Source organism: Schistocerca gregaria, chromosome 2 (assembly GCF_023897955.1).
Source record: "Schistocerca gregaria isolate iqSchGreg1 chromosome 2, iqSchGreg1.2, whole genome shotgun sequence".
Classification (NCBI taxonomy): Eukaryota; Metazoa; Arthropoda; class Insecta; order Orthoptera; family Acrididae; genus Schistocerca; species Schistocerca gregaria.
In genome coordinates this window covers 465,021,768-465,037,476 of record NC_064921.1, presented here as the reverse complement: position 1 = coordinate 465,037,476, position 15,709 = coordinate 465,021,768, and positions in this window count along the sequence as shown.

Genomic DNA, 15,709 nt, shown 5'->3' with positions numbered 1-15,709 from the left:
TCGGACCTTTGGAGGTGACAGAGTCCCACCTCTAAGTGACAAACCAGAGACTCCTAAGATACGACTCGGCAAACGAATGGTAACGAGATAGGGAGCTATTAATATCAATGGGGGCTACTCTGGGAAGAAGGTAGAGCTGGTAGAGGCTACAAGTAAGATGGGGTTGGACGTTTCAGCTGTTAGTGACATTCGGGTATGGGATGAGAAAGAAGAGGAAGTGGGAGAATACAAGGTCTACCTGTCAGAAGTCAAAGCAGGAATAGCACAATGGGGTGTAGGGCTTTACATTAGGGAAGAAAAGGAACACAGTGTAGTTGCAATAAGGTATGTAAACGAACGACTGATGTGGATACATTTGACAGTGTCTAGCAAGAAAATTAGGATTGTGTCAGTATATTCGCATAGTGAAGGGACTGCTCAAGATAAGATGGATAGTATTTATGACGCACTCAGTGATGTAGTTTTTAGAGTAAAGGACAGTGTTCTGCTCATGGGTGATTTTAATGCCAGGATCGGAAATCGAACAGAAGGGTATGAAAAGGTTATGGGTAAATTTAGAGAGGATATGGAGACCAACAGGAATGGGAAACAACTCTTGGATTTCTGTGCCAGTGTGGGTACAAACTCCTTTTTTAAACATAAGAACATTCACCGGTATACTTGGGAAGGAAGGGGAACTAGATCTGTTCAAAAATGGTTCAAATGGCTCTGAGCACTATGGGACTTAACATATGAGGTCATCAGTCCCCTAGAACTTAGAACTACTTAAACCTAACTAACCCAATGACATCACACACGTCCACGCCCGAGGCAGGATTCGAACCTGCGACCGCAGCGGCCGCTCGGCCCAGAACCACACGGCCACTCCGGCCGACGAACCAGATCTGTCATTGACTATATAATAAAAGATCAGGAATTCAGGAAGGCTATGAGGGATTTAATCTGCAGTGAAATTGGTATTGTGAGGCCGAAAGTGCAGGAGGTCAGGTCTATATGTAGGAGGATAAAAGTGGAGAAACGTCAAGATAAGGAAATCAGGCACAAGTGCATAACAGTCATCTGAGGAAGGTACCAGTTAGTTGAATGTAGTCAATTACAGTCATTGGAAAAGGAATGGAGAAGGCACAGCGACACAGTACTACAAGTGGATAAAGAATGTCTTGGAACAGTAGTGTGTAAAGGTAGGATGACGCAAACAGCTTGGTGGAATGACACAGTCGAGGCAGCCTGTAAAAGGGAAAAGAAGGCGTATCAAAAATGGCTACATACTAGAACTCAGGTAGACGGAGAAAGGTATGTTGAAGAAAGAAACAAAGCCAAACAGATAATTGCAGCATCCAAGAAGAAACCTTGGGAAGACTTTGGAAACAGGTTGGAGACTTTGGGTCAAGCTGCTGGAAAACCATTCTGGAGCGTAATTAGCAGTCTTCGAAAGGGAGGTAAGAAGGAAATGACAAGTATTATGGACAGGTCAGGAAAACTGCTGGTGAATCCTGTTGATGCCTTGGGCAGATGGAGGGAATATTTTGAAGAGTTGCTCAGTGTAGGTGAAAATACGATCAGTAATCTTTCAGATTTGTTTGTACAATGGGATAGGAATGATGATGGAAATAGGATCACATTGAGGAAGTGGAGAAAAATGGTTCAAACGGCTCTGAGCACTATGGGACTTAACATCTGTGGTCATCAGTCCCTAGAACTTACAACTACTTAAACCTAACTAAGCTAAGGGCAGCACACACATCCATGCCCGAGGCAGGATTCGAACCTGCGACCGTAGCGGTCGCGTGGTTCCGGACTGTAGCGCCTAGAACCGCTCGGCCAAACAGGCCGGCGAGGAAGTGGAGAAAATGGTCAATAGATTGCAGTGCAATAAAGCGGCTGGGGTGGATGAAATTAAGTCGGAACTCATCAAATACAGTGGAATGTCAGGTCTTAAATGGCAACACAGGATAAATGAAATGGTGTGGGAGTCGGGACAGGTTCCATCAGACTGGACGAAAGCAGTAATCACACCAATCTTTAAACATGGAAACAGAAAAGATTGTAACAAATACAGAGGTATCTCTTTAATCAGCGTTGTGGGTAAAATCTTCTGAGGTATTGTTGAAAGGAAAGTGCGAGTGTTAGTTAAGGACAAATTGGATGAAAATCGGTGTGGGTTTAGGCATCTTAGAGGTTGTCAGGACCAGATCTTTAGCTTACGGCAAATAATGGAGAAGCGTTACGAGTAGAACAGGGAATAGTATCTATGCTTTATAGATCTAGAAAAGGCATATGACCGGGTTCCTAGGAGGAAGTTATTGTCTGTTCTACGAGATTATGGAATAGTAGGCAAACGTTTGCAAGCAATTAAAGGTTTTACATAGATAGTCAGGCAGCAGTTAGAGTTGAAGGTAAATTGAGTTCATGGTTCAGAGTAGTTTCAGGGGTAAGACAAGACTGCAACCTGTCTCCACTATTGTTCATATTATTTATGGATCATATGTTGAAAACAATAGACTGGCTGCGTGAGATTAAGATATGTGAACTCAGAATAAGCAGTCTCGCATATGCGGATGACTTTGTTGTGATGGCAGATTCGATTGAAAGTTTGCAAATTAATATTTTAGAACTATATCAGAAATGTAAGGACTATGGTATGAAGATTAGCATCTCCAAACCGAAAGTAATGTCAGTTGGAAAGAGATATAAACGGATTGAGTGCCTAATAGGAGGAACAAAGTTGAAACAGGTGGACGGTTTCAAGTACTTAGGATGCATATTCTCACAGGATGGCACATAGTGAAAAAACGAAGCGAGGTGTAGCAAAGATAATGCAGTGAGCGCTCAGCTACGATCTATTCTCTTCTGCAAGAAGGAAGTCAGTATCAAGACTATGTTATCTCTGCACCGTTCACTCTTTCGACCAACTTTGTTGTATGGGAGCGAACGCTGGGTGGATTCGGGTTACCTTATCAATAACGTTGAGGTTAAGGTTATGAAAGTAGATACGATGATTGCAGGTACTAGTAGATGGGAACAATGACAGGAGGGTGTCCACAATGAGGAGATCAAAGAAAAACTGGGAATGAACTCTATAGATGTAGCAGTCAGGGCGAACAGGCTTAGATGGTGGGGTCATGTTACACGGATGGGAGTATTAAGGTTCCCCAAGAGACTCATGGGTTCAGCAGAAGAGGGTAGGAGGAGTCGGGGTAGACCAAGGAGAAGGTACCTGGATTCGGTTAAGAATGATTTTGAAGTAATAGGTTTTACATCAGAAGAGACACCAATGTTAGCATTGAATAGGGGATCATGGAGGAATTTTATAAGGGGGACTATGCTCCAGACTGAACGATGAAAAGCATAATCAGTCTTAAATGATGATGATGATGATAAATATTTATTTTCGTAAACTTGAATCCATGTATTCGCTAATAATTTAACGTCAAGAATATTGTCATATTTGAGTGAAATATCACTACATTTCTTAGCTGTCTGCTGTATATGGTTCACGACTCAATTCGACAGTATTAGGGATTGACAGTGTTGATTCTGGAATCTTTAGGAACGACATCACACGGTCAATTGGTTTAACCAACAGGAGACGGGGTAAGTTACTAGCTATTTGGAGAATGTCGTCGTGCTGAAGTGCTACGCTACTCCTTTATACAAAGTGCAAATTGTGAACATGAAGCCAAACGTCTGTGTATACATATACATTTGCAATACATTGTGATGTGCGCGGAAGAGGGGGCTTCAACATTGTATTACATTCTTACCTTTCTCTTTACGTATGTAGCGCGAGAAGATTGATTGCTTAAATGCCTCTGAGTCTGCCGTAATTAGTCAATTACTGCCTTCGAAATCCTGCAGGAGCGGTACGTAAGAAGTTATAGAAACGGATGATTCAAACAGAAAGAACAGATTTCATTTGTTTATTACAGACAAACCATAAAGAGTATAAACACTTTTCACATGTCACTGGATAGAGAAAGGTTCAAAGCCCTGACATAGCTGCACTGTTGTTTGTATCAACGTGGCGACAGCACCGCTAGGGAAATGATTTTGTACCGTGGAACTCGGGTGAAGTCAGTCCATTGTTCAAGCGTGATGTTCATTCCGTCGTCGATTTAGCAAGAAGCCTCGTCTGTACAAGCAGATTTATAACAGGCACAAAAGATTCTCGGAAGCTGGATGCATATGCAAGGGCAAGAGCACAGATCGGCCATGTACGTCTGATGAAAATGTCGAAGGTCTCTGAGACACATTCACATGGAGCCTTCTTAAGTCCACAAGCCTGCTCATGATGCCTTACAAGTTGCAGTTCATGCAGCAGTTGCATCACGGAGACCATAACAGAAGGTAAGAACATTGTGTTTCAGTTTTTCAGGATATGGCAGGGTACACTTTTTACGAACGACGCGTATTTTCGCATTAATCGACATTTCATCTGTTGGGTAAAGTAAACAGCCATAATTTAAGAATTTGGGTGTTAACATCCTGGTGACGTCGTCGAACATGACAGGGACTCACCGAAACTGAATGTGCTTTCCACCGTTTCTGTTCACAGGGTTTGTAAACCGACCCTTTTTGTCGGAGAAATTGTGAGAGAATTGTCATACCTAGAAATTGGTTGTTTCCTCAGCTTCACGAAGATTCCAACGATTTGATTTTTACCCATGACGGCTTCACGCCTCACTCTCACGTTGAGGTGAGGCACCAACAACACCATCCTACAACGTTGAATTGCAAGAGACGGGAAGCTGAAGTTTGAAATTTCATTTCTGAAACAGCACTTCGCAGAAGGATCTTACAAACACAGTGTCGTTTAACCGTCGCTCAGACTCCGATATGAAGGTCGTAGTAATAGGAATCCTTGGTGTAGAGAAGGAACTGAAGAAACAAAAAAAGTCGGCAGGCCGGACGGAATCCCAACTCGGTTTTACGGAGAGTACTGTACGGCATTGGCTCCTTACCGGGGTTGCATTTATCGCGAACCTCTCGCTCGTGCGAAGTCCCGAGTGACTGGAAAATAGCGCAGATGACTAAGGCACATGATGATGATGATGAAGTCTCAAACTCTTGACAGAGCTTAGGGGAACGATGCGGGAGACCCGCACCGCCGACTAGGCAAGGTCCTAGCGGAGGTGGTTTGCCATTGACTTCCTCCGACCGTAATGGGGATGAAAGATGATGATGAAGACGACACAACAAAACCCATTCATTTCGAGGCAGGTGAAAATTCCTGACCGAACGAGGAAAAACGTTCTGCGAGACCACGAGCTGAGGACACTAAGGCATTTAAGAAGCCTAAAAGAAAGGACCCGCAAAATAACAGACATCCTTAACATCGGTTTACTACAGAATTCTTGAAAATATTCTAAGATGGAATATAACGTTGTATAATCGTCGCACAGACTCCGGTATCGAGCTCATAGTAATAGGCATCTATAATAAACTTTCTTGCGGCTGAAAAGCTTCTGTCCATAAATTAGTATGGATTTAGAAAGCATCACCGTGTGAAGCTCAACTTGCCCATTACCGTATCCACCGAACCATGAATGGAGTGGCAAGACGGTCGTCTCGGATAATTGCTACACGAGTTGGTGGTGCCGATTCAGTCGTGTAGCGATGCTGGTATCAGTGTTCACGTGAACATTCTCACATCCTTAGGCGAGGTTCTGGACTTCCAGGTAGCACAGACTCCCGCCAAGGTCATAGTATTGTAAGGGCACCACTGACAGATCAACAGCTACAACAGCACAGATGAGATGACCTGTGTACCCAGACGCATCAAAACGAACTGTTGCGACCCGGTTATTATCAGCGGGATTAGGGGCACACACACCTGTATTCCGTCTTCCATTCACACCAAAGCATCGATGTGCACGGCTCGACTCGTGCCTTGAGAGGATCACTTGGAAGATTGATTGGCGCGCCGTGGTCTTCAGCAATGAAAGCGGAGTCTGTCTGCACGCAAATGATGGTCGTTTGTGCGTACGACGCACATCTGGTGAGCGCTGTCCCGCAGAGGGCATTCGCCCAAGACGCACTTGCCGTATCCGGGGCCTTATGGTTTGGGTAGTGACAAGCTGTAACTGTCGTTCATTTTTTGTGTTTCTGGAGAGGACGATAACCAGCTCTCGGTACTTTCAGAATGCTTTTAAAACCGTTCTTTTGCCTTTCTTACCACAGGAAGGTGACGTGTAGTTCCAACAGGATAATGCTGGCCCACACACTGGCCTTGAAACTTAGCGTGCTCTGCAAGACGTGCCACAACTTTCCTGGCAAGCACAATCTCCGGACTTGTATCCAATCTACATCTGCATCTACATCTACATGGATACTCTGCAAATCACATTTAAGCGCCTGGCAGAGGTTTCATCGAACCACCTTCACAATTCTTTATTATTCCAATCTCGTATAGCGCGCGGAAAAAATGAACACCTATATCTTTCAGTACGAGCTCTGATTTCCCTTATTTTATCGTGGTGATGGTTCCTCCCTATGTAGGTCGGTGTCAACAAAATATTTTCGCATTCGGAGGAGAAAGTTCGTGATTGGAATTTCGTGAGAACCCCTCTTCAAGAACGAGAAACGACTTTCTTTCAATGTTGTCCAGCCCAAATCCTGTATCATTTCTGTGACACTCTCTCCCATATTTAGCGATAATACGAAACGTTCTGCCTTTCTTTGAACTTTTTCGGTGTACTCTATCAGTCCTATCTGGTAAGGATCCCGCACCGTGCAGCATTATTATAAAAGAGGACGGACAAGCGTAGTTGTAGGCAGTCTCCTTAGTAGGTTTTACATTTTCTAAGTGTCCTGCCAATAAAACGCAGTCTTTTGTTAACCTTCCCCACAACATTTTCTATGTGTACCTTCCATTTTAAATAGTAATACGTAGATATTTACTTGAATTTACGGCTTTTAGATTAGACTGATTTATCGTGTAGCCGAAGTTTAACGAGTTTCTTTTAGCACTCATGTGGATGACCTCACACTTTTCGTTATTTAGGGTCAACTGCCACTTTTCACGCCACCACTTTTCGCGCCATTCAGATATCTTTTTCTAAATCGTTTTCCAGTTTGTTTTGATCAGCAAAGGTCCTGTAGCACTACCTTGAGGAACGCCAGAAATCACTTCGGATTTACTCGATGACTTCCCGTCAGTTACTACGAATTGTGACCTCTCTCACAGGAGCCGGCCGCGGTGGTCTTGCGGTTCTAGGCCCTTAGTCCGGAGCCGCGCGACTGCGCCGGTCGCAGGTTCGAATCCTGCCTCGGGCATGGATGTGTGTGATGTCCTTAGGTTACTTAGGTTTAATTAGTTCTAAGTTCTAGGCAACTGATGACCTCAGATGTTAAGTCGCATAGTGCTCAGAGCCATTTGAACCATTTCTCTCACAGGAAATCACAAATCCAGTCACATAACTGTGACGATATTTCATAAGCACGCAATTTCACTGCGAGCCGCTTGTGTGGTACAGTGTCAAAAGCCTTCCGGAAATCGAGAAATACGGAATCAATCTGAAATCCCTTGTCAAAAGCACTCAACACTTCATGTGAATAAAGAGCTAGTTGTGTTTCATAGGAACAATGTTTTCTAAACCCATGTTGACTGTGTGTCAATAGACCGTTTTTTTCGAGGCAATTCATAATGTTCGAACACAATATATGTTCCAAAAGCTTGCTGCATATCGACGTTAACGATATCGGTCTGTAATTTAGTGGATTACTCCTACTACCTTTCTTGAATGTTGGTGTGACCTATGCAACTTTCCAGCCTTTGGGTACGGATCTTTCGTCGAGCGAACGGTTGTATATGATTGTTAAGTATGAAGCTAATTCATCAGCATACTCCGAAAGGAACCTAATAGGTATAAATTCTGGACCAGAAGATTTGCTTTTATTAAGTGATTTAAGTTGCTACACGACTCCGAGGATATTTACTTCTACGTTACTCATCTTGGAAGCTGTTCTCGATTCGAATTCTGGAATATTTACTTCGTCTTCTTTTGTGAAGGCATTTTGGAAGGCTGTGTTTAGTAACTCTGATTTGGCATACTGTCTTCGATAGTATCTCCATTGCTATTGCGCAGCGAAGGCATTGATTGTTTCTCGCCACAAACATACTTCACATACGACCAGAATCTCTTTGGATTTTCTGCCACGTTTCGAGACAAAGTTTATTTGTGGAAACTGTTACAAGCATCTCGCATTGAAGTCCGCGCTAAATGTCGAGCGTCTGTAAAAGATTGTCAGTCTTGGGGATTTTGCGTCTGTTTAAATTTGGCATCGAGCATATATGGGATGTGATGGAAGTAGAAGTGACTAGGGCGATTCGTCAACCAAGCAGGTCGGATTAGAGGAAAATATCGAAATAATTCTGAGGTGTCCTGCTAGATGTGTTACAGGTAGCTTCCATCAACGCGCAATTATTGCGGAATTGCTGCATGAAGCCAAATGGGATACACTGAAGGGAAGACGACGGTATTTTCGTGAAACAGTAGTGAGAAAATTTACAGAACGGCTGACTACAGAACGGTTCTACAACTGAGACGTACATTTCGCACAAGGACTACAAACACAAGAGAAATTAGGGCTCGTGCGGAAACCTGTGGATAGTCGTTTTCCGAGTGGAACATGAATGGCAATGACTAGTAGCGATATAACGTACTCTCCGCCATGCACTGTGTGGTGACTTGCAGATTATAAGCGTAAATGCAAATGTAGGTGTAGATGTACTTTACTTACTCTCTGTTTCATTCTCGTTCGGCATTCCTAGATACCTTGCCGTGTACGCTCTATGTGGTGTGTGTGTGTGTGTGTGTGTGTGTGTGTGTGTGTGGGCGCGCGTGTTTGTTGGTGGGGAGTAGGGGAGGATGGGAGGGGCGGGGTGGAGCGCGGAGGAAAGCCCGCCATCTGTGCAGCGTTTCCCGCATTTAGTGGGCTCTGCTGCGCCAGGGGAACGGCGCGCCCGCCGCCCAAGCGCCGCAAGTTTACAGGGGCTTAGCATAATTTCCTTCTGCTGCGGCGACAACAACGACTTCAGGAAGAGACGCCTCCCCAGTTAACCCAATTACGGAAACCTCGCGGCTTAGTTAGGCGTCTGCTTGTGTCTGGAATATGGGCCTGCGTTAAATACTGCTCCCTCCCTTGATTCACTGCCGCCCTCATAATAACAATAAAAAACAATAGAAGCAGCTCAGTGCAGAAGCTCGTTAACATTGGAGACTAGCATTACGCTGGTATCATGCTCGTGACGGATTGTCTACAAGAACCTTCAAATTGCTTATAGACACAAAGATTCCGAAGAGAGAGATTCATTTTTCTGGAGAATGCCCATATTTTTTGGGCAATTGCAGCTGCTCAGTGGGAGGAAAGGAAAATTAGGGTTGGACGTTCTACCGACAACATAATTTGATTTGGAATTCATATACGAACAGAGAGAAGGATGACGCAGGTTCTCTGTGGAATAAAGTTTGGCTGGGGATTGGATGAGCGTTGGTTATACAGGGTTAATGCAATCGCTTTCGCGGCGTGCAGCTGACCCCTGAGAAGAGGGCGGCAAAAAGTAAGCAGTAAATATAGCACTGCTTGTCGCATCAGTTATTCCTGACACACATAAAATAAACAGAATAAAGTGTTCATTCTGCAGCGGAGTGTGCGCTGACATGAAACTTCCTGGCAGATCAAAACTGCCTTTCGCGGGAAAGTGCTCTACCGCTGCGCTAATCAAGCACCACTCGCGAACCCCCTCCTCCCAATCACACCCACAGCTTCAGTCCTTCCAGTCAGCGCACACTCCGCTGCAGAATGAAAATTTCATTCTTGAAATATCCCCCGGGCCGTGGCTAACGCATGTCTCCGCAATATCCTTTCTTTCTGGAGCGCTAGCTCTGCAGGGTTCGTAGGAGAGCTTCTGTGAATCTTGGAAGGCAGGAGACGAGGTACTGGCAGAACTGAAGCGGGCGGGTCGTGAGTCGTGCTTGGGTATCTCAGTCGGTAGACGGCTTGCCTGCGGAGGTCAAAAGTCCCGAGCTCGAGTCTCGTTCGGGTGCACAGTTTTAATCTGCCAGAAAGGTTCGTAAAATAAACAACTAATAGAAAAGTAAATTACTTAGTTTTAAGTTCGCCTTAAGAGTGTGAATTTGATTTGTGCACTTTCTCCTTTAATGGCCTCCGCGGAGATAAATATCGCATGGGGTTAAAGCGGAGAAACGAGGGGGCCATATGTTGTTGGTGGTAACTCTTTAAACACGCCACGAGTTTTCTGTAATGTTGAAGTTGGCATCATGTACCGTCAAGAAAGCACTTTCTCTCTCGGTAATTGGCCAAAAACAGGCCGCAAGATGTTTTCCACATATCTGTCACTATTAGTTGCTTCCTGGAAAAAATAAGACGTATTGTTCTCTCAACGCTAACAGCGCACCACACTCCAATTTTTGGATCATGTAGGGGTGCCTCGTGTATTACGTTAGGCTTTTCAGATCTCCAGTAACATTTTGTGATTTAATATATCCACTTGGGTGGAGCCATAATTTGTGTCCAAAATTAAAGCAACAAACAAATTTTACAAGGTTGCTTTTATTTTGCTACAGAATAGTATAAGCGGTTGAAAGTAAAGTAGAAACAATGTAAAGAATACAGAACGTAAACAACTGCAAAGTGCATAACGGTAGATAAAAATTTCTTCGTTTTTCGTTGCTTAACGGATTTACACACACATTCTGACAACTGGTTAATGCTCTCAGTGTGGGGTGTGGCCACCTCTGGCAACAATACAGGCCTGACAACGACTTGGCATGCTGCAAATCATGTCATCAACATAGTTTTGAGGCAATAACGTACATGTTTCCTGCAGGGCTGTTCGCAGTCTTGGAGAGGGGTTGGTGGATGCTGACGTGATGAAAGCCGTCTGCCTGACATGATCTGTGGGATTCAAATCGGAAGAGCGACCAGGCCAAGCTTTGCTTGCAGTATATTCCGTTTCCAAGTAAATATCAAGCGTGCTCTACTAGATCGAGCATTATCGTTCACCTTTAAGAAGTCTGAGCTTACAGCACCTTGCAACAATTGCAGATGAGGTCCCAAGATCTCTTCTGGTACCTGACTGCATCTATAGCTTGACGATTCACCCGTTCGGTTTCATGAAGAGGGGTTCGAGTTTTAAAGATAATTCCTGGCAACACATTTAGGAATTCTCCTCGATATCGGTCTCATTCCACAGAAGTTTGGATCCCGAAATCGTGTTCCACGCCTCGCGGGATTAGATGAGCGGTCGAGGCGCTGTAACATATACTGTGCAGTTGGTCCCGGCGGAGGTTTGAGTCTTCCTTCGGGCATGGGTGTTTGTGTTCGTCCTTAGGATAATTTAGGTTAAGTAGTGTGTAAGCTTAGGGACTGATGACCTTAGCTGTTAAGTCCCATAAGATTTCACACACATTTGAACACTTTTTCGTGTTCCACGCTCCCTCAAGACACGAATTCATCGAGAATCACTCTCCAGACTAAATCGGTACTCCTCTGTGAAAACAACATTGGCCCACTCTTCGACCAGTGCAGGGCATGTTGTTGATTCCACTCTGGACGCTGTCTTCTGTGAAGAAGAGTCAGAGTTGGACATACAGCAGGTCTCCGACAGTAAAAGCCACTCTGCGAGAGCTTCATGCACACCTTTAGTCTCGATGCAAAGCTTCCATTGGGTGCTGCGAGCTCACATGTCAGTTGCCGTGCAGTACTAAGGCCGTGCTGTCGTGGCCTTACAGCCAAACAACGGCGGCCTCGTGTGAAGTCACACTTGGCTGGTTGTGCCCCGATCTTCGGTATACAGTTTCGGTCGCCGTATTCGAGAAACAACAGAACGGTTCACATTAAGCCATCGGGCTTCCTTTCTTTCTGTGGCACTCAACTCCAGAGAGTCTGGTAGGTATCTTCTTTGTGCCATACTGCACGGCCTGTGACTGTGTACGCAGTGATTGTGGATGTGGGACTACCCGGTAAACATTCCCTCGTTTCATGGGTGCCCTGACGTCACCGTTGGTGTGGTTGTCCGTCGACCAGAATGTCATCTTCCGTGCAGAATACGATCGTACGGACATCTAGTTGATTATATCGTGAAGCAGGCACAGGAGAGGGAAATAGTGGTTTGTTGCTTTAATTTTGGACACCAGTGTCAATTAGGCGAGGGTTAATTTTTCAGTTATGCACCCAATTCAAAACGCATTTACAAAACAGCAAATTTTTCTTCTAGGACATCCTGTTTAAGTTCTTACACCGCAGGGGTGTAGCTTCAGTAGCTTTGTAGGCTTCTCAACAGAGCCATAGGAAATTCACATTTGCTGAGAAAGACGTCGAACTGATTTTGTAGAAAATGTTTACAGAGCACGCCCAGTGTCATCCAGAGTTTTTTCCGTTAGTACTGTAGCAGTGGTCCAGCGTCTTTCATTCATAATCAAAACGTCTTCGGTCCCGGGTTCGATCCCCGCCACTGCCTAAATTTTGATAAATAATCAGCTTTGGCGGCCGAAGACTTCCGGCATAAGAAGTCAGCCTCATTCTGCCAACGGCCTTGTCAAAGAGGGCGGAGGAGCGGATAGAGGTTCAGGGCACTCTCTTGTCCTAGGGGTGGGAAATTGCCCCTAAAGGCGGAAGAATCAGCAATGATCAACGACATAAGGATGCAGAAGGCAATGGAAACCACTGCATTAAAGACACGTAACGCGTATCCACAGGACATGTGGCCTGTAGTTGAAGAAGTGTCATGATGATCTCTCCATTGGCAAAAGATTCCGGAATAGTCCCGCATTCGGATCTCTCGGAGGAGACTGCCAAGGGAGAGGTTACCATGACAAAAAGATTGAATAATCAACGAAAGGATAATGTTCTACGAGTCGGGGCGTGGAATGTCAGAAGCTTGAACGTGGTAGGGAAACTAGAAAATCTGAAAAGGGAAATGCAAAGTCTCAATCTAGATATAGTAGGGGTCAGTGAAGTGAAGTGGAAGGAAGACAAGGATTTCTGGTCAGATGAGTATCGGGTAATATCAACACCAGCAGAAAATTGTATAACAGGTGTAGGATTCGTTATGAATAGGAAGGTAGGGCAGAGGGTGTGCTACTGTGAACAGTTCAGTGACCGGGTTATTCTAATCAGAATCGACAGCAGACCAACATCGACAACAACAGTTCAGGTATACATGCTGACGTCGCAAGCTGAAGATGAACAGATAGGGAAAGTGTATGAGGATATTGAAAGGGTAATGCAGTATGTAAAGGGGGACGAAAATCTAATAGTCATGGGCGACTGGAATGCAGTTGTAGGGGAAGGAGTAGAAGAAAAGGTTACAGGAGAATATGGGCTTGGGACAAGGAATGAAAGAGGAAAAAGATTAATTGAGTTCTGTGACAAGTTTCAGCTAGTAATAGCGAATACCCTGTTCAAGAATCACAAGAGGAGGAGGTATACTTGGAAAAGTCCGGGAGATACGGGAACATTTCAATTAGATTACATCATGGTCAGACAGAGATTCCGAAATCAGATACTGGATTGTAAGGCATACCCAGGAGCTGATATAGACTCAGATCACAATGTAGTAGTGATGAAGAGTAGGCTGAAGTTCAAGACATTAGTCAGGAAAGATCAATACGCAAAGAAGTGGGATACGGAAGTTCTAAGGAATGACGAGATACGTTTGAAGTTCTCTAACGCTATAGATTCAGCAATAAGGAATAGCGCAGTAGGCAACACAGTTCAAGAGGATTGGACGTCTTTAAAAAGGGCCATCACAGAAGTTGGGAAGGAAAACATAGGTACAAAGAAGGTAGCTGCAAAGAAACCATGGGTAACAGAAGAAATACTTCAGTTGATTGATGAAAGGAGGAGGTACAAACATGTTACGGGAAAATCGGGAATACAGAAATACAAGACGCTGAAGAATGAAATAAATAGGAAGTGCAGGGAAGCTAAGACGAAATGGCCACAGGAAAAATTTGAAGACATCGAAAAAGGTATGATTGTCGGAAGGACAGACTCAGCATACAGGAAAGTCAAAACAACCTTTGGTGACATTAAAAGCAACGGTGGTAACATTAAGAGTGCAACGGGAATACCACTGTTAAATGCAGAGGAGAGAGCAGGTAGGTGGAAAGAATACATTGAAAGCCTCTATGAGGGTGAAGATGTGTCTGATGTGATACAAAAAGAAACAGGAGTCGATTTATTAGAGATAGGGGATCCAGTACTAGAATCGGAAATAAAAAGAGCTTTGGAGCACTTACGGTCAAATAAGGCAGAAGGGATAGATAACATTCCATCAGAATTTCTAAAATCATTAAGGGAAGTGGCAACAAAACGACTATTCACGTTGGTGTGTAGAATATATGAGTCTGGCGACATACCATCTGACTTTCGGAAAAGCATCATCCACACAATTCAGAAGACGGCAAGAGCTGACAAGTGCGAGAATTATCGCACAATCAGCTTAACAGCTTATGCATCGAAGCTGTTTACAAGAAAAATATACTGAAGAATGGAAAAGAAAATTGAGAATGCGCTAGGTGACGATCAGTTTGGCTTTAGGAAAAGTAAAGGCATGAGAGAGGCAGTTCTGACGTTACGGCTAATAATGGAAGCAAGGCTAAAGAAAAATAGGATTTGTCGACCTGGAAAAAGCGTTCGACAATATAAAACGGTGCAAGCTGTTGAAGATTCTGAAAAAAGTAGGGGTAAGCTATAGGGAGAGACGGGTCGCTGATGACATTGCTATCCTGAGTGAAAATGAAGAAGAATTAAATGATCTGCTGAACGGAATGAACAGTCTAATGAGTACACAGTATGGTTTGAGAGTAAATCGGAGAGGGAAGGAATATGTGGAAAACACTGTTAAGGAGAAGGGACAGGATGATAGGACATCTGCTAAGACATGAGGGAATGACCTCCATGGTACTAGAGGGAGCTGTAGAGGGCAAAAACTGTAGAGGAAGACAGAGGGAATAATAAGAGTGGACGATCAAGAACGAAGTGCTCGTATTAAGAAGGGTGTAAGACAAGGCTGTAGCCTTTCACCCCTACTCTTCAATCTGTACAACGAGGAAGCAGTGATGGAAATAAAAGAAAGGTTCAGGAGTGGAATTAAAATACAAGGTGAAAGGATATCAATGATACGATTCGCTGATGACATTGCTATCCTGAGTGAAAGTGAAGAAGAATTAAATGATCTGCTGAACGGAATGAACAGTCTAATGAGTACACAGTAAGGTTTGAGAGTAAATCGGAGAAAGACGAAGGTAATGAGAAGTAGTAGAAATGAGAACAGCGAGAAACTTAACATCAGGATTGATGGTCACGAAGTCGATGAAGTTAAGGAATTCTGCTACCTAGGCAGTAAAATATCCAGTGATGGACGGAGCGAGGAGGACATCAAAAGCAGACTCGCTATGGCAAAAAAGGCATTTCTGGCCAAGAGAAGTCTACTAATATGAAATACCGGCCTTAATTTGAGGAAGAAATTTCTGAGGATGTACGTCTGTAGTAGATCATTGTATGGTAGTGAAACACGGACTGTGGGAAAACCGGAACAGAAGAGAATCGAAGCATTTGAGATGTGGTGCTATAGACGAATGTTGAAAATTAGGTGGACTGATAAGGTATGGAATGAGGAGGTTCTACGCAGAATCGGAGAGGGAAGGAATATGTGGAAAACACTGTTAAGGAGAAGGGA